The following is a 22984-nucleotide window of genomic DNA, read 5'->3' as shown; positions in this document are numbered from 1 at the left end:
GCCTAGAAAATCAATTAAAATTCAGTAAACACAAACCCTGAGAATTGATCCAGGCTGGGCCCTGTGAGTGTCTCTGGAGCAAGCCCCTCAGGGAAAAGCTAGTTTGCTGAAAGGCCTCAACCCTACCCAGAACCTAGCCTCACAACAGCATCTCCAAACTAGAGGAAACAGCCATCTCCCTCTTTTGTGATATTCAAAGCAGATCTCCCTCCCATTGAACTAGCCTGGGAAGAGGATCACAAAATCCTGGGTAAAGCAGAGAATTTTTCTGCCTGCTCAAACAAACTGACTTAAGAATCCAATCAAGCCACAGGAAAACCAAACACCACAAGCAGACCAGAGACTCCACCAAGAGACTGGTTATGGACACAGTGGAGATAAATGATCTTCACATCCCCCCTCCAAAAAAAGAACTCTGTAACTTTTTTTAATTTTATTTTTTAATTGTTTTCTATTAATTTTTTTTTCCTCTCATAATTTTTATTTTAGGTGTATATGTGTATGTGTGCTTTTTTATCTCTTCTAATTTTTTGGTACTTTTTTATTTTCTTTTTTTTTCTCTTTCTTTCTTTTTTGAGTGACTTAATTGCTATTCTGCTCATCCCCATATATATAACTGTCGTCAATTATTAGGCCTTATACCCCATGGTATACACACTTAATCCAGAAATTTATTACTCAATTCATAAGCTCTTAGGCTTAAATTCTTTAGTAGCAATATTATATCTTTGTACCTATATAATTTCTTGTTTGTCTGTTTGTTTTTTTTTTTTTTGCTGGTCATGCGGCCTGAACTCTGGGCCTGGGCACTGTCCCTCAGCTCTTCAGCTCCAGGCTAGTGCCCTACCACTTTGAGCCACAGCTCCACTTCCAGTTTTTTCTGCTTATGTGGTGCTGAGGAATAGAACCCAGGGTCTCATGCATGCAAGGCAAGCACTCTACTACTGAGCCACTTTCCCAGCCCTAATTTTTTAATAACTAATTTTAAGCACTTTTACTTTTTAGTTTTTCATGTCTCCTATCCCTCCCCTCCTCTCATTCTATCCTTCTCTCAATATCATTTCTTTAAACTTACATAATTTTTAAGTGTTTCATTGTTTAAATTTAAATTTTTATTTCCATTTTTCTTCTTTTCTTTTAAATCTCTCTCCTATCATTCTGTCCAATCCATTTCCCTCTCTGAGATAAGAACTTGGTTAAATTCACTCTTCTTTTACCTCTCCATATCCCGCTAATCAGTGGTATTGCTCTGAGGAATTACTGTCAATGTTTCCACAGTGCCTAGTCCAAGGCCTCTCACAAAGGCTACTAGCCCAAACTGTCTGAGCCTCTGTGTGACTTAATCATCATTGAGCAACTGCGTTCCATGGTTTGTGAGACATTCGCTTCTGTGATCATATGCACATGAGGGCCCAAGAAGAGAGTTCCCTGGAAGGAATGTCCTAAAATGCAAAACATCTACTAGGGCAATGGAAACCCATGGTTGGACATGCTTAATTTTTTAGCCTGTGCACTGAACTAACAGGAAAACATTAAGACACACTAAGAAACGCTGATGTAAAGCATCAGAAGGGCTGAGGGGAAGGGAGCCCCATGCTCAGGAATATAAATGGAGCTTACAAACCACTGCAGGCTCTGACTTTCTATGTTGAAGTTTAGATTAACAGGCAGCCCAAGTTTCTAAGAACTCAATGTCTAGGCTATATGCCTCTTTCAGAACTTCTTTCCCTCCTCCTGTGCTTTGAGAACAACAGTTAGTACAGTGTTTCTGTCTACTAGGGGCAGTTTTTCTCTTCACACAATGCTTAAAGTAGACAATAGGAAGCTGCCATTAAAGTGTACAAGTATGAAATAGCACACAGTGCTTGCCCTGAATTCCTGGACCTAAAAAGTTCCCAATTCTGAGCACAAAGTGATCATGGGTGTATCCTAACAACCTCCACTGAATGGAGAAATTTGAACAATTTTCCCAAGGCAGGTATTGTCCAGTATGGTAGTTACCACCTATAATCCTTGTTATTAGGATGGCTGTGATTTACTGGAACAATGAACTTGAAACTGGGCCAAGACGAGACAACTTATAGTTGCTGGAAACGGGGGAAGACAACTAGGAGAATGTTTCTCTGGCACAGACATGGATATAATTACAACAAAGTTCTAAATTGTGGCTCATCAGTAAAGACTATCATCATACCTCACTAAAGGTAATAACTAAACATAAAAATTAAAAAAAAAACTACTTGGATTTCAGTACTAACATCTTTTTAAAGGTGTGTGTCTGGTGTCTGAGATTTTGTATGGGGCAGCATTGGTTCTTAAAAATCATCTTATTGTCACTATCTTTAGGTTTCCCTTTCAAGTCTGGTGGCATTCTAGCTGTATCACTTGAATCACACAATTCTTGACTTCTGTTGGTTAACGAGATAAACATGTAAGGGATTTGTCAACCTTCATTGGTTTCAAATTATGATCTTCAGATCTCACTCTCTGGAGTAGGTAAGGCTATAAGAGTGAGCCACTATGCTCAGCCCAGTATTTCCATAAGTTACTTAATCTTTCTGAATCTCAGCTTCTTCTTGTGTGGAAAGTGGACAGAATTATTTTGTGGATCTTAGAATCTGGTGGGAGTTATGACTGGGTACAGGAAGTATAAGTGTTCCGGATGTGCAGACAGAGCCTGACAATCTCATAAAACTACTGATGTTTATATTGAAATGAATTAAAGGAATTGGAAATGAGGGATTTTTCTTTTTTTGTTTATCCATTTCTGGGCAGTGAGGGAGCCACAGAAATTCAAAGAGAACAAGGAAACAAATGCAGCAGTGGTACTCTGTAGATATTATGTTGACAATCAACTATACCACTTGTGGGCAGGGAAAGGAGGGAAAAACATAGAGAAAAGAAGTGACGAGATTTTCGAACACAAAATGAACTCATTATCTGAATTACAAAATTGTGACCCATATGTCCACTGCATTAACAATAACAATTTTTAAAAGTCGAGGTTGATGATTCTCTCCTCCAGTTTTAGAGGCCCTTGAGACTGAGGCCTACCTATAGAGTTTTCGAAGGTCAATTGATATGATAATTATTATACAGCCAGAATCTCTTAACAAATGTTATAAAAAGTATTTCATTCATAGTACTTCTTTCTGTTTGAATGGAGATTCTGTATGTTATTGGCAGAGCTATATTTTTACTTTTTGTTTTCAATATTGGTCAACAGTTGAAATCCTTCTTGAAGCTTTGGGACAGAGGTCTGCTATATCTTAGCACCCTGCCCCTAACTAAAATGGTAATCAACCTTTGAAACTAATTTACTTGAGTATGAGTTTGTTTTATTTCTTTATTCATTTATATATTTGTTTATTTATTTATTTATGTCGATGGTGGTGAATTCTGGGCCTGGTCGCTGCCCTCAGCTCTTCAGCTCAAGGCTAGTGCTCTACCACTCGAGCCACAGTACCACTTCTGGCTTTTTCTGCTTACGTGGTGCTGAGGAATAAAACCCAGGGCCTCATACATGCAACGTAATCTGTCTACCACTGATCTTCCTTCTCAGCCCCTATGAGGGGTATTTTAGTGCATGGGTCTATGAGGGAATCCTATTCAGCAAATGTGTTCATTTGCCACTAGACATTATTTATGAATTATCTGATAGTTAACGGATAAATTGTTATTATTTTTACTAGGAATTGTTTGTTTCCCTATGCTAAAAACATGGAGGAATGTATTGTAAACTAAAACTGCAAAAGAAATTTAAGATCTTGGTGCTAACAAATGTGTCCAGTTATTACATTAAACAGAGAATTCAAAGTTCATGAATACAGAGCTCAAATTTCTTATACTACTTATTTCAAAATGCAAATTAAAGGGAAAATCAGACAGGAGATAAAATTTATATTGTATGTTAATTTTTAAAGAGGAAAATAAGATCCTAGATGGCAGATTAAAGCAAAGCAATATCAAAGCCCTATCTGCTCAATAAGAAATAAGAAGCTTATTTGAAAAAAAAACTGCAAAGTGCACATCAGGCAAAGGCAAGCAGTCAGAGCCTACCACCAATAGAGCAACAACATATATCTCAGAAAAAGGAAACAAGTTCAGATCGTGCTCATCCTTATCCCTGATTTCAATAATACATATACACCCCCTACACACACACACACGCACGCACACACACACACACACACACACACACACACACACACACAATGAATGTATGCAACAGCTCAACCTACTCACATCCACTCAACATGAATCAAAGATCTTCCTGTAATATTTGAAACTTTAAGTGTCAAGTCTTGTACATAATTGATAATAGATGCATAAGTAATATTTTCTGAATAGCACTCTGCTATGAAAGTGAGTTCATGATGATTATAACTACTTAAAACATCTCTGAATCTCAAAAAAATTAAACAACAAACAATCCGAATTTTGGGACTGCATTTCTACCAGCTATTCTGCAAAGACTTAATAAGAAGATACTTATGAGACCCAAAAAATAAATACTAAATTCAATTGATACCTGAGTAAGTGAAGAGAAAGATGAGAGACACTGATCAGAGAGACCTATGCTGCCTCCAGTTCTCAGCCAGCTGTACACTGTGGCATCTTTGCTGCTGCTGGACCTTAGTTGTCTTCTCCAGTGCAGTGGCCACACTGGGGTTGGATTGGGCGTGATAGGGAGATGAGTGTAGGCCACATGGGAGGCCACACTGGAGTTGGGGCTTGGGGAGGTGGGGAGGGGAGAGGAGGCCCTGGCAAAAGCTGAAGTGAGGCAGGGAATCAGAGGCTCAGGAAGCAGCATGCCCAAAGGCTGCCTGGTTCTGGAGAGTGTCTGTGAGGTGGGGTTTTTGGGGCGGATTCCATGGGGCCTGGTGGCCTGGTGAGAAGAGAAAGGAATCTCAAGTACTGCAAAGGCAGACAATGAAAATTAAGATCACAGTGGCTGAACAATTTCAACAACAAAGGTGGGGACATGGAGGTAAACTCTGGGGATGGGGAGGACGGCAGCACTGGGACAGTAGCGTTCAATCCTTTCTGGACATACCTGGAAGTGTGTGAGAGCTGGCTTCACCACAGGTTTGACCTCACTGGACTTGAACGGGCACCCGGAATGGTCACTTCAGCCTCAGCCTGCCCCATAGAGCCAGACTGGCATAAATGCTGAAGACCAGGCAGTGGCTGGGAGGCTATGCCCAGCAGGGTGGAGGAAGCATGGCTAGTGGGTGCAGCTCCAGCCCAGACAGGCCCAGGGCCACCGTGGATGTTCGGACTGTAGATCTGGAACAGGCACTGTGCCCCAGACCAGTGGGGCTTCCAGCGACTTGCGTGTTGGCCACCACGTGCATGTTGGGAACTTCATAAGCATGGCCCAGGCATCTCCACGGAAAGGTGCATTCACTCCTGTGCCTCTCCTGTCTTCTGGACTCTCGCTATTCTCCTGCTTCCTGCTGAAGTACCAGGCAATAGACCCAACAAAGGCCAGGAGGGAGCCGTTGCCAATGTAAATGCAGAAGGGTCGTTTATTACAGCTCGAGCTGGACTCACAAACCTTCCCTGACACAGCAGGTCAGAAATTGTGAGTCCCAATCTCTTGTTCAGCAGGGTTTTGTATTGTGTATGAAGCAGGTGGAAGGATCATTACAACACTGATTTTGTGATAGGTCAGTGGTTCGGAGTGAATCTAGTCTTAAGTTTATTGGTTGAGGCATGATCATTTCTAGTAAGGGCAGGGACTTTCTAGCTTAGCAGTTACAGGATAGGTTGAATGATACATAGCAAGCATATTATAAGTTGGGGTAGGTGGGACCAATCACAGGAATGCTGAGGGCGCTATTCCTGGATTATTTCCTGGCCTAAATTGCTTCCTGATAGAGTTCGGAGATAATCGGTCAGGGCAGTCTGAGATTCCTGGACAGATCAGGGCTGTCTGATTTCTTAGTTATTTTTACTGTTACATTTTCTTAGAACGTGAACTGACACTCTTTTTCCAGTAGCAGATAACAGATGTTTTCCTTAGAGTTTCTGAAATCACTGCCAACTTATTTGTCCTCTCACTGACACTTCCAACTACAGGAGTCAACTTCTCCACGCCAATGACAGGCCATCTCGGAGATATTCACAGGGCTATGTTTCCTCTCTCCATTTCAGGCCTTTCTACTGAAAGAACATCCTTACTAAAAACTTTTTAGTTTTTTATAGTGAGGAAGAAAAGCAAGGCCTAGTTGCAGCCATCGAACCAAGAATTGAGGGCCATGGCTGGAGCAAAACACCCTGAGAAAAGATGGATTCATTTTTGTCAAAGACACAAGGCTCTATGGGAACTCTCATTCTAACTGATTTTCTTCCTAGTAATATATTCACAGAATATGTAGACTATGTAATAATGAAAAATGACATAGGCATAACATTTGTGAATATGGAGGGAAGTAAGAAAAACTGCAATGGCCAGAAGTAACTGGTTCTTTGAAAGAGAGCTGCTAGGTACTCTGTTTGGCCTCTAAGCCTTTTAGCACAGTATTTTGTATTGCATTCAAACATATGAAGTTCTTAAAAAGTAAAATCAGGACAAATAGTTAAAAATAAGTTAATTTTCCTAATAAAGTATCACAAACTGCATCTTTAAATTCAGAGGTACTTAACATGAAATTTTTCTCACGTTAAATTGCCTTTTGTTCTACCGAAGAGTTGATATTCGAAAATTCCCAAAGAGAATTATTTTTTTTCTTCCTTTTTAAGGAAGAAAAAGTGAAGTCCACCTGTTTCTGCTGTGAGCTGTTTCTTCCACTTACTGCCCAGTTGCTGTCAATACTCATCCCCATAGGAGACAAGCAGCTCACATCCTGCCTTGATGAAATGACAGGTTTGGTAGAAGATCTACCTGTGGTACTGAAAGGCCCTCAGATTCTGTTTCTCAGCATACCTGCCACAGTTCATATACCTAAAGTTGAAGCAGGCACAGGAAGGAAACATAAGAGGGTAAGTTTCTGCTCCCTTTGGATCTACTCCTAATACTCATCCACTCTAGAACTCTAAGTGCACTGTTTTCAAAGCCCAGTTCCAGACTTCTCTCAATCCTGATTTGTCACAAATAGATTGATATCCAGATTCTCTAAATTGAGTTAAAGTTTATGTCATAGACTTGGGTGGGGGCATGTACTCGGTTTCTAGATTAGCACACATCATTTGACATTTGGCCCAAGTAATTTTCCTTAGATTGGACTCACTCATGCACCTGTCTCCACTATGTTCCCATAGAAATTCAGAGAACCCATTGTCTTATAAAGAGAATAAAGGGAAATTTGTTTATTCATGATGTCGGTTCATGATAAGACAATGGTTCCCCATGGCACAGGGCTGCAGCACATATCATAGACCCACTGCTTTCTGAAACTCACCACTGCTCCAACTCTGCTTCAACGTGTTTGTGTGTACCTTAATAGACTAAAATTCTTTCTTGTAGATTGTTAGGGCACTATGTACTTTGCAAAAACTAGGAAGAAAAATTATAGTTAAATACTCCTACAATGAAATTGTTATTTCTGTCTCCACATGTGTTTCACAATTACTCAGGGAATATGATTTATTCAACTACTGAGGGTAATTCTTTGACTCGGATACAGTATGTGCTTTATAGATGCAGGATCTATGAATGAAGTTAGGTCCTTTGGTTTTCTATTCTGATGTGTTAATTTTGTCTCTCATGGAAATTTTTATTTTGATACAGTACACATATATATGCATACATACTTACATACATAGCAGAGCTAAGATTGAACGCGGTAACTAAACTTACCTCTTGCAATACAAGCACTCTACCACTTGAAGCATGAGCCCTTTTTGTGTTGTTTATTGTTGAGGTATTTTTTGTCTGTCAAGGGGTTTAAACTCTGTGCCTGAATGTTGTCCTTCAGCTGTTCAACTCAAGGCAAGCGCTCTACCACTTGAGCCACAGCGCCACTTTTGATTTTCTGGTGGTTTATTGGAGATAAGAGTTTCACAGCCTTTCTTCCATGGGCTGGATTTGAACCATGATACTCATATCTGAGCTTTCTGAGTAGCTACTTACAGGTTTGAGCCACCAGTGCATAGTTTATTTTTGAGGTGTTTTTTCCCCTGCTGTCCTGGGTTGCCATTCTGCTTGTGCTTCAATGGATTGCTGGAGATACTTCACTTTATACAGCCATTGTACTTCCAAATGTGCACCAACGTGCTCAGCCATTGGTAGTAATGGGGATCTTATAAAATTTTATGCTAGGACTGGCATCAGACTGAGATCACATCATCTCTATCTCAAAAGTCCAAATTAAAGGTTGAGCTATGGAACCCAGCTATACTATTTATATTTTTATTACTTTTCCCTCAAATATTCATAATTTTGAAAGCACCAAGTACAGCAAAAGAAAAATGGAGATATGGGAATCCATTGAGAAAGGTGTGATAATCAGGGTGCAAGTCTTCTGAGGAGAATATCCTCTTAGGAACCATGAAAATGACTGCTGGACTCACTCCAGTTGGCCTGGGATTTATTTTTTGCATCTACACATAGAAGTTTCTCCTTTTTGTGATCTGAGTTTCAGAAAGACAAGCTAAAGGCTTTTGAGTAATAATCGGCAAAATCACATTACTTGATTCCAGTGATGCTCTTTGAGCCTGCATGGATTCAGCAGTTGTGAACATATAAGATGCCATCTACACATCTGAGGGGATTTGTCATAGTCCTAACAGAGGCTCCTTAAGCGTGGATGCACTTTGCCTCTAACACACTCTGTTTATATGCACTATACTTTGATCCTAAATCAGCATGTCCATGTTTATGCAGATTCCACAAACACATACAACTATTTTGTCCATGTCCTAGCAATGTTTCATTGGAGGCACAGGGGGACACATGGAGTTAGAGAAAGGGGGGAAAGGGAAGGCATTTCTTACCATCCAGGAGTACCTATTGTCTGCATCTTCATCTTCTATGATCAAGCCCCCATAGGGGCTAAAGTGCAAACCCAATGGCAGATCAGATTCCTCATTCCATACTCTAAGCCTAGCCTGAGGAATACTGTACTGACGAATTCTCAGCCCAGTGGGCAGACTGAGGACTGAATGGTCATAATGCCCCTTGTCCAAAACATTGTCTCTTACAAATATAGGTGGTCCATGAACAGTGTAGCTGGTGATGAAGAAGTGCTGACATTGCTCACAATCTGAAGCAAGAGCAGCAAAAATTAGTCAAGAAATATGTACATTCCCAGATTTAACAATCATGAGAAAGAGCACAGAATGCATATCATTGTCGCTTAGTTCTTCATGTGAAGTTACTAGAGTAAACCAGTAATTGGGGGCAAAATGACCTGATGAATTATAATAAAAGCACATTTGCCTTCTGTTTGACCAAGCACAGAGGGTTACTTACACAGGTAATCATCATCGTGGGGTTTACGGATATCTTCATAAGCTGCACATGCTCATTTTTACCTCCTTTTTCCTACGTCCAAGTTGAAAAACAATGGTTAGTTAAGTTGGGGATCAACAATGTTTGTCCCTATTTCTTCAGAAAAGTAAAATCTCTTACTATCAAATTATCATCTATTCTTCTCACATACTCCGGTCCCCCATTAACCTTTGACTCAGAGATACAAAGACTTCATTATAACACTAACTACAAGTTTCTAATTCAATTTTAAGTTTTGGCCATTCCCATTTTCAGGTTTAATTTCTACTTCATTAAATTTCTTATAAAGTGGTCATTGATGAATTTATTCATTCAGAATATGTGTTGAGTGTATGTTAAGTATTGAGCAAAGATGTGGACATACAGGATTGAAAATGTGTGGTCCCAGATATATCAGATACTTTGCGTTTATCTGTTATTTTACCTTTTACTTATCGTTTTCAGACAACATGCAGGTTGTACACATTTTTCTTGCCAGTCCTGGGGCTTGAACTCATGGCCTGGCCACTGTCCCTGTGCTTCTTTTGCTCAAGGCTAGCACTCAATAACTTGAGCCACATTGCCACCTCTTGCCTTTTCTGTTCATGTGGTTCTAAGGAATAGAACCAAGGGCTTCATTCATACAAGACACATACTCTACAACTAAGCCACATTCCCAGAGCAGTCTGTGCATCTTTATCCATGTTCTTCAGATTAACATTCAGAAGTTCAGGGAGATTGTAAAATGTGTCATGGCCTAAGTGCCTCCAGGTGGATAATAACCCAAGTGTGTAACTTCATTGTCAAATTCTTATGTGCTGCTCATTGGAAACCTAATTATTAGTTCCACAGCTTAGTTCAGCCAATGTTTGAACTTTCCAAACTCCACTTCACATAATCAGATTACCCTCATCAACCTTGTTAGAATTTCCAAAATTAGTAAATTTCCCAAATTATTTTCTCTTACCCAATTTTTGTTTGCAGTGTTGTCCTTGTGTATTTGCTTCTCCAGGAGGGAACACTGGTTTCTGGGCCTCTTCTAATCCACTTGACTTTGAGAAATTTGTAATTCCTGAGAACTTCTTCAAACTAGGTTCCTTACCTAAGGTTGTCTTGGGCATTCCCTTCAATGAAAGTCACATATAGAATTAGAATCTATTTCCTAAGCCTTTCAACTCCTATCAGTTTTGTCTCAAATCCATATAAGTTAGACTGAGGGAGGGAGAGCACTTGAGAATACAAACCGAAGAGCAAACAAGGTCTGTGAATGAAGGAAATGAAGCTTGGAAGAAGACATGTCTAGTGGAGACATTTAATGAAAGAGAACACGGGGAAAGTGGAGAATTACAAAACTTGGCTGGAAAAAGATATAACAGAGCAGTGAGAATAGGAAGAAATTATTGGCAGAAATCTATATGGACAATTAAATACATTCAAATTGCAACTAGTTATAAAAGATGACTTTGAAATTAGTTTGACTTTTTTCTATGTAATTTTGCCTGAAAAAGTATGTACCATCTAATAGTTGTATAAATTGGTATACATGTCGGTTTTTGAGGTGATAAGGTAAAAAAAAGTTTGATACGGTAAAAAAAGAAAATGTTCATCAGGCAGACTCTAGTGACTCGTGATTGTAATCCTAGTTATTTAGTAGGCTGAGATCTGAGCATTAAGCATGGCAGCCAGCCCAAGCAGTAGTTAGACTTATATCCACTTAACCACCATAAAAGCCAGGAGTGGTATTGTGGTTCAAGTTGTTGAGTGCTAGCCTTGCTAGCACAAAAGGAAGGATCTGGAACAGTGATTAGGTCCTGATTGTAAGTCTCAGGCCCAGCACCAAAAAATTTCACCAAAGAATCTTGTGAATTATTAAAATACAGCATCAATGGGACTAAGCATTTCTTTCTGCTTTTCTTTCTTCCGGTCCACGGCCTGGGCCTTTTCCCTGAGCATCTTTGGCTTGAGACTAGCACTTTACCACTTGAGCCACAGCACCATTTTCAGCTTGCTTTTCCTGTTTATGTGGTACTAAGGAATCAAACTGAGGCCTTCATGCATGCTAGGCAAGCACTCAACCATTAAGCTACATTCCAAGCCCCTAATTATTTGTTTTTGAGCCCTGATATAAATTTACTTTCTGTGACATCTCTAGTTGAAATAAATTAGTTGAAATTGATTTGAAGACGTTAACTTCAGTATTTCTCGAGCCTGTTACTTTTACTTAAATTTCAAAACTGATTAATTATTACATATATTGATTATAACTTATTGTTTATCCTGAAAATATTGAGGGGGGTTCAGTTGAGACTTCAGACCTCTGAAGAAAGATCAGTTATTGTCCAACCACTCAGACTCACATGTAGAGGTTACAGCTAAACAAACAACTATGGAAAGTTCCAGAATCAGCTAACTAAAGCTCAGAAGAAGGGACCAATCCTCCTCTTCCTCAAAGAATTGACATTTGAAATTAGCCTCAGAAGGATATGTATCTATGTGAAATATTATGTCACTTTTTTTAGTTGTCACTAAACTTTCCTTAAAACTTTCAAATAGTGTGGATTTATTGGTGCATCTATCAATTTGTTATAACAAAATGAAGAGTGATTGGAACAAAGATTGGAACAATCATTCAGTGAATGGTGTGAAGGTGTGAATGGCTAAGATAGATAAGACTTTATAATGCTGTGTAAGTCTTTATGAACTTGTAAGTGCCTTTAGAGAAAATGTATTGGTAGACTTCACCACCACTAGGTGTGATCTCAGACACAATACATTTTTAGATTTCTGTTTTCTCATCACGTAAGTGATTATAGTTTACTATTTGCCTCATTATGTTGTTGTAATATTCAAGTCTATTTGTTCATGGGACATTTAAAATAAAGTCTAAAATATTGTGAAAATAAAATAAGTGGTAGTGATTATTGTGGATATGAATTGAATCTTAGAATGAATATGATAAGAACAGAAGAGATCAGGAAAAGGAAGCAGATGTTCCTAGGGCTTCTTCTCTTACTTGGAACCATGAAGAAAGTTTACTCATCAATACAATTTGGGAGACATTTATCTTCTGACGCTTACCCTGTTCAGTTCTGAACGTCACCCAAGAAGGTTTGACTAAAAGTAATGAGAAATCTGGATTTTGGTTACAAAATATCTCCAAACTGTGGATTCTCATTTTTGACAGCAAATCTCAGCCAGAGAGAAAAGACTCTATTTTAGGAAAATGTTTTCTGAATTATCATTAAGGCTTGTCCCTATATTTTTTTCTTAAGTTTCTTCAAACCTAGACAAAACCCATCTTTGCTTCACTCTGTGTTCATAAGCTATCTGTTATAATTTAATTGGCTTTTGATGACAAAAAACACTAAGCAAATTAGGAACAAGATGGAAAGATTATTTAGTTAAATAGCATACATCATGGTCAACTTAGTTTTATTTCAGTGATGAAGGATTGTTTAACACACATAAATCTTAATGTGCAATGCAACATGTAAGCAGATCAAGGACAAAAATCACACACTCATTTCTCTGGATGCAGAAAAAGCCTTTGACAAAAGTAAATATTCTTCTTTTTTTTTTTGGTCAGTGGTGGGGCTTGACCTCGGGGCCTGTGTGCTATCCCTCAGCTCTTCAGCTCAAGGCAAGCATTCAATCATTGAGGCACAGCACTACTTCCAGTTTTCTGGTCATTTATTGGAGATAAGAGCTTCACGGACTTTCCTGCCCGGCCTGGCTTTGAACTGTGATCCTCAGAGCTCAGCCTACTGAGAAGTCAAGATTACAGGTGTAATGCCCCATTAAAGTCAGCATTCTTTTATCATAAAACCCTTGAAGAAACTAGTGATACTGGGTATATATCTCGATAGGATTAGGGGTATATGTGAAAAATTAAATCATTTCTGCTAATAGCAGGAATGACACAAATGTTTATTTTTTCACTCTTTTCCCATATTGAATGCAATCAAGCCACAGAAATAAGCAAAGATAAAGAAATAAATAGGTCAAAAGAGAAGAAACCATTTAAATTATGCTTGTTCACAGGTAACATGATCCTATATTTAAAAGATCCTAAAAATTTCCAGAGAAAAATTCTAGATCTGATAAATGCTATTGGAAATGTGCCAGAATATATGATCAACATGTAAAAATCATCAGCTTGTCTGCCAACAATGAACAGTCTGGGAAAGAAATCAGAAAAATCACAATAGTCTCAAAAAATTAGCTTAAGATTGTGCTTAACTAATGAAGTAAAAGACTTCTATAACGAAAAGTATAAAACCTCAAATAGAACTGAAAGCCAACCTGGGCAGGTAAGTTTGTGAGACTCTTATTTCCAATTAAGCACCAGAAAATAGGAAGTGGTGCTGTGGTTCAATTGGTAGAGTGCTCACCTTGAGTTGAAGAAGTCAGAGACAACACTCAAGGCAACTGTCAAGACTGACGATGATGATGATGATGATGATGATGATGATGATGATGATGATGATGATGATGATGATGGTGATGATAATAATAATAAAGTTAAAAATTGGCACTATGGATTGCATTTCATTCTTCCAAAATTATAAGTTGAATTCCCAATCCTCAAAATATTATTTGGAGATGGAGCCTTTGGTAGGTAATTAGGGTAAGATGACATCATGGAGGTGAGGCCCGAGATGGATTTAACTTTCACAGAAAAAGAAAAGAAAGATCCTTTCCATCTCAACTGTTCTTCCATTCCCAGTCATGAACATATCAAGATTTCATGTAGATACACAATGAGATATAGGCCATCTACAAACCTAAAATAGATCCTTCATCAGAACCCAGTCACACTAGTGTACTGGTTTGAGTTTTCAAGCTTTCAGAACTATGAGAAATAAATTTTTATTTAATTAACTCACTGTATAATATTTGGTTATGGCAGAATTAGTTGAACACACAATGATAAAAACACTGGAATTCACCGATTTTTACAAAGAAGATACATAAATCTTTGTATGTGGCTAACAAATGTATGAAAATATGCTCAATATTACTAAGCAGTAGGGAAATGTAAGTAAAATGTCAATGACTCTTTAGGATGCTTACCATAAAAGTAAATAAAAGGATACTGGATGCTGGGCACTGGTGGCTCTCGCCTGTAATCCTAGCTGAGGAGGCTGAGGTCTGATCATGGAGCAAAGCCAGCCTGGGCAGGAAAGTCTGTAAAACCAAAACACCAGAAGTGCCGCTATGGCTAAAGTGGTAGAGCACTAGCTTTCAGCTAAAGAACTGAGGGACAGCACCCAGGCCCAGAGTTCAAGCCCCACGACCAATAAAATAATGGAACCTTTGGTCGCTGCTGGTAGAAATATAAAATAGTGCAGTTGCCTTGGGAAATAGTATGAAAAGCACTCTAAAAATTAAAAGCATTACTAGCTTATTATCTAGCAATCTAATTCCTAATATACATAGAGACAGGAAAGAAGGAGGAATGGAAAAAAGTAAGGAAACAAGGAATGTAAATAGATCCTAAATAGATATTGGCACATTCAGTATAACTGCAGCATTATTAATTCTATTGACAGTTGTAAAGAAGTTGCATAGGAAAACATAGACATTATATATGAGTTCCAAATTACATAACTACATAAAGGAAGAACAGTTAAGTTTCACCTGTCTTTTCCCAGGTTTATCCAATGTGAATAACATAGACAGGGGTAACATTTCCACAGTCTATCCTGGATCTTTGGCACAGAGTACATTGCAGATTCCATGTTCAATTCAAATCAAAGACATCAGGCTGCAACCTTGTGATTTCTGTCACCGTTCTCTCTGTCTGGTCTGTTCTTTCTATGTGAACTCTCTAAGTGAAGGCATTTGACCACATAACCCCTCTGTGATATATAAGTGCATACCACACTGGAAACCCTTCAAAAGCACAATCTTACTTGGGTCAATTTGACCAAAAGATGAAGAATACAAAAATCTTGAACAGAGAATCAAGTGGACCAATCTCTCCATGACTCTAGTAGCATTTATTCTTCTCTCAACTCCAGTAAGAAATTGGTTCTATTTTTGACAGTTTCCATTTTTGTTGTGATTGTTCAATGTCTTTCTCTGCGTGGTTACTTCACTAAATGGACTACTTTCCATGGTCTTTCATGAGATTGCAAATGACTGCAAATAAGTCAACAAATATATGTTTTCCAGGTGTTAGATAGAAAATCAATGCATCAAGAAAACATGGAATATAATATTGTATCAAATTGCTGTATGTACTTAACTACGTAATAGAAAGTGATGAGGATCACTTTTTACTTGAATTTTACCCTACTAAACATCTAGCAGAGTCCTGCCTCTATCTATGTTTCTCTCATCCCTTGGATTTTTGCAACCATCTTCTAACAAGCTTCTCTTTTGCCACGTTTCTAAATTTTTACATTGCTATCAGATTTTTTACCAAAACTATTTTTAATAGTGTTTTGATAAGTTATCTGAAGAGAGCGAGAGAAAGGGACAGCAGTGGTGATAGAGAGATGCTCATCTTCTTAACAACTCCAATTTCATCCTCCAGAAGAGTGAGAAAAATCAGGCTCTTACCATCATCCATAATGATATTTTATTATAACTCACTCAACAAAACAGCAGAATAAGTTAAGAGTGAGTCAATTACAAGTGGCTCATCTCCAGTGATTAATTAAGCACTGAAATCATTTTGGTGTTACTCATCCATAACCAAATACAGAATTCTCTTCTTTTTATTCACCATCCAAAGAAACCCAAAGTGGATCTATGGCTCAGGTGGTAGAGCAATAGCCTTGAGCAAAAATGTTTAAGGGCAGTTCCTAGACTCTGAGTTTAAATTGTAAGATTTATGACCGCACACAAAGAAAATGTGTTCCCAAATATGTGTCCTCCCATGTTCTTTGAATGTTATATGAATGATCTAGGGATAAAAGGTGTCCAGACATATTTTAGGCTCGTGCACATTTTGTAATAAACAATATCTTCCATTCAAAAACTGAACTGGAAATAGTGTCATCTGTGTTATGAGGAATGGACCACACATACTGTGGAGACTTTAAGGGAGCAGTGGAGAAATCTTTGCTCTCATGCCCTGGGCTTAACTCAGGACAGTCTTTTCACATCTATTGTTCCCCAAAGAAGTGGGTGATCATCTGACTCCAGTCTCAAAGGGCTGGAACTCTTATTTCTGAGAAGAGTATATAAAATTATCTTGATAAGTCATTGCTTATTATACAGACACAGTAAACAACTTTATGCTTTTAATCACTCTGCATGCCTGAAAGTAATAATGCTCATCATTTGTGTCCAAATCTTTGAATAATATTCAAGTATATATATCCTACTCAAAACAATGAAAGGATAAGAATTCTTGGTTCAGTGAATGCTTAAGAGTAAAAAAAGATTTCCCGTTACACCTAGTTACCTCTTCAATGAAGGATTTCTCTTCATAAATTACGGAGATCTGTGACAACAATTTTCCCACATTGGGTTTCTTTTCTGTGTTAATGTTCCAATGCTTGCTGAAAGTTGACATCCAGTTGATAGACTTCCTCTAATGCTTACTTTTACGGAGATGCTGTCGTATGTCCAAGTCTTTGGTACCTGTTGAGATATAACTTTTTGCTGAATGTGTTTCTTTATTTGTTGTATTTAGTTTCTGTTTTGTGGATTTTCTCAATTTCACTGAGGACTGACTTCAGATTAAATATCATTGAACATTTGTTCCATTCATTAGGTTTCGTTTCTCCTATATGTCAGTTCTCTGATCAACAATGAGGTATGCCTCCCAGATGAAAATCTCTACACACTGGTAATATTCATCAGGTTTCTCTCCTGTGTGTGTTCTATAAATTAACGTGAACGTGTGTTTCTGGTGCAAACAGAGGGATGAATTCTTTTTTAAAAAACACACTTGTTGCATTCATAGAATTTCTCTCATTTCAGTGTTCAGTGAAGAATGCTCAGCTGAGCCTTCTGGGTAAAAGGCTGTAAAGTTGCTGCATTCGTGAGACTTCTCTCGCTTGTTGGTGCTCTGATGCAAACTGAGTTTTCTTCCAGGTGAAAGACTTTCCACATTTATTACGCTCCTGAAATTTCTCACCTCTGTGAATTCCATTATGCTTACTGAGGTCTGGACTCTGGTTGAAGGATATTTCACACCTGTTACATTCACAAAATTTCTCTCTTGTGTGTCTTCTCTGATGATCAGTAAGTTCTGCTTCCGTGTAAAGACTTTCCACACTTAATACATTCAGAAACTTTCTTACCTGTGTGTGTGTTTTTGATGGATGTTAAGGTCTGCCTTCTCAGTAAAAGATTTTCCACACAGGACACATTCATAAGGTTTCTCTCCTGTGTGTCTTCTGTTTTTGTTAAGTAAGGTTTGCCTTATGGGTGAAAGATTTTCCACACTGGATACATTCATATGGTTTCTATCCTGTATGTGTTCTCTGATGTTTGTTAAGGTGTACCTTCCAAGTGAAAGAATTTCCACACGTTACAATCATAAGGTTTCTGTCCAGTGTGTCATCTCTGATGGACAGTAAGTGGTGCCATCTGGATGACAGACTTTACATATTTTTCATATTCATAAAGTTTTTCTCCTGTGCGTTCTCTGATGGAGTGTAATGTGTGCCTTCTGGGTGAGAAACATTCATAAGGTTTTACTTAAGTGTGTCTTTCTGATGATCAGTAAAAGCTGCCTTACAGGTGAAAAACATTGCACTCTCGATACATATGTAAGATGTCTCTCCTGTGTTTTTTCTCTGATGATTAGTAACAGCTTCCTTCCAGGTGAAGGATGTTACATACTCGATACATTCATAAGGTGTCTCTACAGTGTGGATTCTCTGATGGATGTGAAGGTCTTCTTTTTGGACCAAAGACTTTACATACATGATATAATCATAAGGTCTTTCTCCTGGGTGTCTTCTCTGATGATCAGTAAGGACTGCCTTCTTGGTAAAAGACTCTCCAAACCTGTTAAAATCATAGGATTTCTCCCCTGTATGTCTTCTCCGATGGACAGTAAGTAGTGCCTTCTGGTGAATGATTATCCACATTTGTTACATTCATAAGGTTTTTCTCCTGTATGTATTATCTGATGCAAAGTGAGGTATGACTTTAGCCAGAAAGACATGCCATATTTGTTGCATTCATAAGTTCTCTCTTCTGTATGAGTTCTCTGATACATGTTGAAAGTTGACTTCTGGGTGGAAACTGTCCAATCCTCATATTCATAAGGCTTGTCTTCTGTGGGCATTTGAGGTGGGAAAGTGAGGTCTGACTTCTGAGATATTTAATTTTTTTTCATCTTATATACTCATTGGAGTTCTCCTCTGCATATTTGCTCTGGAATTTTACAAGGTGAATTTCCCTACTGATAGGTTTTTCACATTAATTACCTGAAAAGGATTCTCTCTTTTGAATATTTTTTGATGAGTAGTGACTGTACTTCTTATGTAGAATGTTTTTCCTTATTCAGGGCATTCTGATGTTTTCCTCTGTCCCTGAAGTATTTCTTGGGCAAAGAGAGGACACTTACCATAGTCTTTCCTATATTCATCATGGTTATAGGAAAGCTGTCCCACATAAGCCCAACTATGTCTAAAGAATATTGTCTGTGACTGAAAAAAAATCTCCTTTTTTACACCACATTCAAAATATTGCTACTCATCATTTTGATCAAAATGCTCCAAATATCTCAGGGATTGTTCAACTACGGGAGACAGAGCAGGCCAATATGCACCATGCATCTCATCAGGTTCAATATAGAGAAGCATGTTCTGGCACTCAATGAACTCCATAATTTTCATCCCTAATGAGTTTCTATTATTCCCAATCAGCTCTGGGTCATGTACTCCATTTCTTGGACATCTAAAATGAGACATAGAGCCAGGTGCTGGGATCTTATGCTTATAATCTTAGCTACTCAGGGGGCTGAAATATGAGGATCATAGTTCAAAACCAGCCAGGCAGGAAAGTCCTAGAGACTTTGGCAATTTTGGGATTTGAACTGAAAGCCTAGCAGTCCCAATTGGTGAAAGATTCAAGGTGAGGACACCAGCATGTGAACTGAGGAGCTAGGCCATTCCCAGGACCTGACAATGAGCCCTAGGGAGGGCCAGGATTAGCATAAATTCATACTTGATACATAGAATCTGTATTGACATATATGTGTGCGCAATATCTTACGTTCGGTGCATTTCTTCTCCTTAATTTATGTCTAATTTATGATGGTATTGTGAACTTTACTGAGTATGGTGACATATGTAACTATACTGACATGGATGACGACCTGTTCCCATGGTTATAAGGTTGCCTATGCATTCATTCTCCATCCTAGCTGAGACCCAGGACTTCCACATTAGAGGAAATCAGACACAATGACTGGCTTCTGACATCAGGCTGAATCTTTTGTCAGGCCTGGGATTTGAACTCAGGTCTGGGTAACCCCGTTGCACTGTGGGAGAAGGGGAAGCTCATCATCCCTGAAGACTAGAATGTCAGGCCTGGTCCAGGACCTGATTTGAAGTCCCAGCAGTGGACAAAATAACAAGCTTACATTGTTAAACATAGGATCTCTATTTACATACAGGTGTGGTATGCATCTTGCTTTCAATTTAGCTATTTTTTAAATTTTGAGTCTTATTCATGGATGTATTGTGTATTTTATTGAGTATAGTGACAGGTATAGCTGTGCTGCCGTGGATGACAACCTATTCCCATGGCTATACAGTTGCCTATATAGCATTCTCCATCCTCGATGAGGCCCAGGACCTTCACAGGACAGGAAATCATGTGGATCCATTGGTTTCTCACATCAGGATGAATTTTTTGGCTGTGCTGGGGTTTAAACTCAGAGCTTAGCAGGCAGAATTGGGGAATGAGTCAAGGTGAGCACACCAGCCTGCTAGCCACTAAGGTGTTAGGCCGTTCACAGGACCTGAGCTTGTGCCCCATGAGGGTCAATATACTCATGAAATCATAATTTAAAGACAGGAGCTATATTTCCATACATGGGTGGGCGGCATCTTGCGTTCACTCTACTTATTCTCTTGATTTCGTGTCTTATTCATGGATGCAATATGTATTTTACTGAGTGTGATAATAGTTATAACTATGCTGACGTTGCTGCCAACCAATTCCCATAAGTATAGAGTTGCCTATATAGCATACTCCATTCTAGCTGAGACCCAGGACTTTCACAGCATAGGAAAATTGGTGCAACCATTGGCTTCTCACATCAGGATGAATCTTTTGGTAGTGGGATTTGAAATCAAGGCCTAGTGGGCTCAAGTGGTGGATGAGTCATGGTGAGCACACCAGCACGTGAGCCACTAAGCATCTAGGTCTTTCTTGGAACCTGAGAACAAATCCCGGTGGGCGCTATAGTAGTCATAAATTCAGAATTTAAACAGAGGATCTCTATTTCCATACATGGATGGGCGGCATCTTGGGTTCAGTGTAGTTATTGTCTTTATCTGGTGTCTTACTCATTGATGTATTGTGTATTTTCTTGAGTATAGGATGGCAGATATAACTGTGGTGACCTGGATGACAAGCTATTCCCATAAGTATAAAGTTGCCTATGAATTTTCCATCCTAGCTGCGACCCAGAACTTGCACAGCACAGAAGAACAGGTGCAACGAATGATTTCTCACATCAGGGTGAATTTTTGGAGGTGCTGTGATTCGAACTCGGGGCCTAGGAGGCTCAACTGCCCAATGGGTCCACATGAGCAAACCAGCCTGTGAGCCACTAAGGAGCAGGGCTGTTCCCAGGAGCTGAGATCAAGATCGAGGGAGGCCACAAGAGTCCTCAATGCATCATTGAAACATGGGATGTATATTCACATCCGTGTGTGGACTGCCTCATGCATTGAGCGTAGTTATCCTCTCTATTTTGTATGCTATTCATGGATGTATTATGTATGTTCTTGAGTATATATGACAGGTGTAACTGGGCTAACATGGATGACAACCTTTTCCCATGGCCACAGGGTGGCCCATGCATTCTCCATCCTAGCTGAAACCCAGGACTCACACAGGAAAACAGGTGAAACGTCTGGCTTCTGACAGGATGAATATTTTGGCACTGCTAGGCCAATGGGTCCACATAAGCACACCAGCCTGTGAGCCACTAAGGAGCTGGGCCATTCCCATGACCTGAGATCGAGTCCCAGGGGTAAGGCAGGGGTAGCACAATAGTCATCTATTCATAAGCTGAAGGTATTAAGCAAATAAGTACATATCTGTATAGTGTAGGAGAGATGGAGACCTGTGATTGAATCCAATCTACCCTGTGACTATTGATTCTTGGATCTTCCCCAATGCCTCCATTTAATGACTCTGATGATTATGGTCAGGCTTCATCAACTCTTCACTAAAAATAATCGATACTCCATGAGTCTTGAATATCATTTTCTCCTCGAATCCTCAGGAACTACTCATTCAAGGAAGAGATTGATCATATTTCATGGCTCTTCTTAGGTCCGGAATTGAGTATATCAGGAACTCCTGCCATTCCCTCAATGTAGGATGGCTGACCAGGATTCGACCTCGGGGCCTCCGTTGCCCGGTCATCCTGTGGCTCCCCCGACAGCCAGCAGGCCTTCAGCCACACCAGGTCATCTTCAATCTGCAGTCCACCGGGTTCGGTCTTACCATGGACAACATTCAAATGAAAATAAACCTAAAAGCACCAGTGGGAACTTCCCGCACTTTTTCCTACAATCCCTGGAGTCCTAGGATCTGAGAATGGGCTGTGGGTCCGGAGGCTGCAGCCTAGGATGATCGGTCCTGAGGCAGAGTTGCCACAACTTGAGTTCAAGCCCCAGGTCTGGCAAAAAATATTAAAAAATTGAAAAATTATGAATGAAGCACTGTAGCTCAGAATTTGCGCCATTTTACTGCCAGAGCTGGGATGTGAAATCAGGTCTAGGTAACTCTTTTGCACTGTGGGGGAAGGGGAAGCTCACTATCGTTGAAGACTACAAGGTCAAGCCTGGTCCCAGGGCCTGAATTGAAGCCCCAGCTCAGGGAAAAATCATATGCCCAACTATGTTACACATAGGATCTCTATTTACATACATGTGTGGAATGCATCATATTTTCAGTGTAGTTGTTCTTTTTATTGTGTGTCTTAGTCAGGGATGCATTTTGTATTTTATTGCATATGATGACAGATATAACTGTGCTGACTTGGATGGCAATCTATGCCCATTTCTATAGAGTTTCCTACTCCTTCTCCATCCTAGCTGAGACTCATGACATTCTCGGGACAGGAAAACAGGTGGATCAATGGGCTTCTCACATCAGGATTCATGTTTTGGCAGTGTTGGGATTTGAACTGAGAGCCTAGCACGCCCAAAAGAGTCAAGGTGAGGACACCGGCCTGTGAGCAACTAAGGAGCTAAGTCATTCTCAGGACCTGAGGTTGTGCCCCAGTGAGGGCCAGGATAGGCATAAATTCATAATTGAAACGTAGGATATGTATTGACATATATGTGTGGATAGCATCTTGCATTCAATGCACTCCTCCTTATTTTGTGT

The 22984-nt window shown here is 39.3% G+C and overlaps 1 pseudogene; it reads right to left on the bottom strand.

Moving 5' to 3' along the window:
• The window catches only part of LOC122127789, an 80689-nt pseudogene that overhangs the window by 508 nt on the left and 57197 nt on the right, over nt 1-22984 (bottom strand).

Source organism: Dipodomys spectabilis, unplaced genomic scaffold (assembly GCF_019054845.1).
Source record: "Dipodomys spectabilis isolate Male_0828 unplaced genomic scaffold, ASM1905484v1 ptg000312l, whole genome shotgun sequence".
NCBI lineage: Eukaryota > Metazoa > Chordata > Mammalia > Rodentia > Heteromyidae > Dipodomys > Dipodomys spectabilis.
This window is presented reverse-complemented; position numbering and strand designations above follow the sequence as displayed.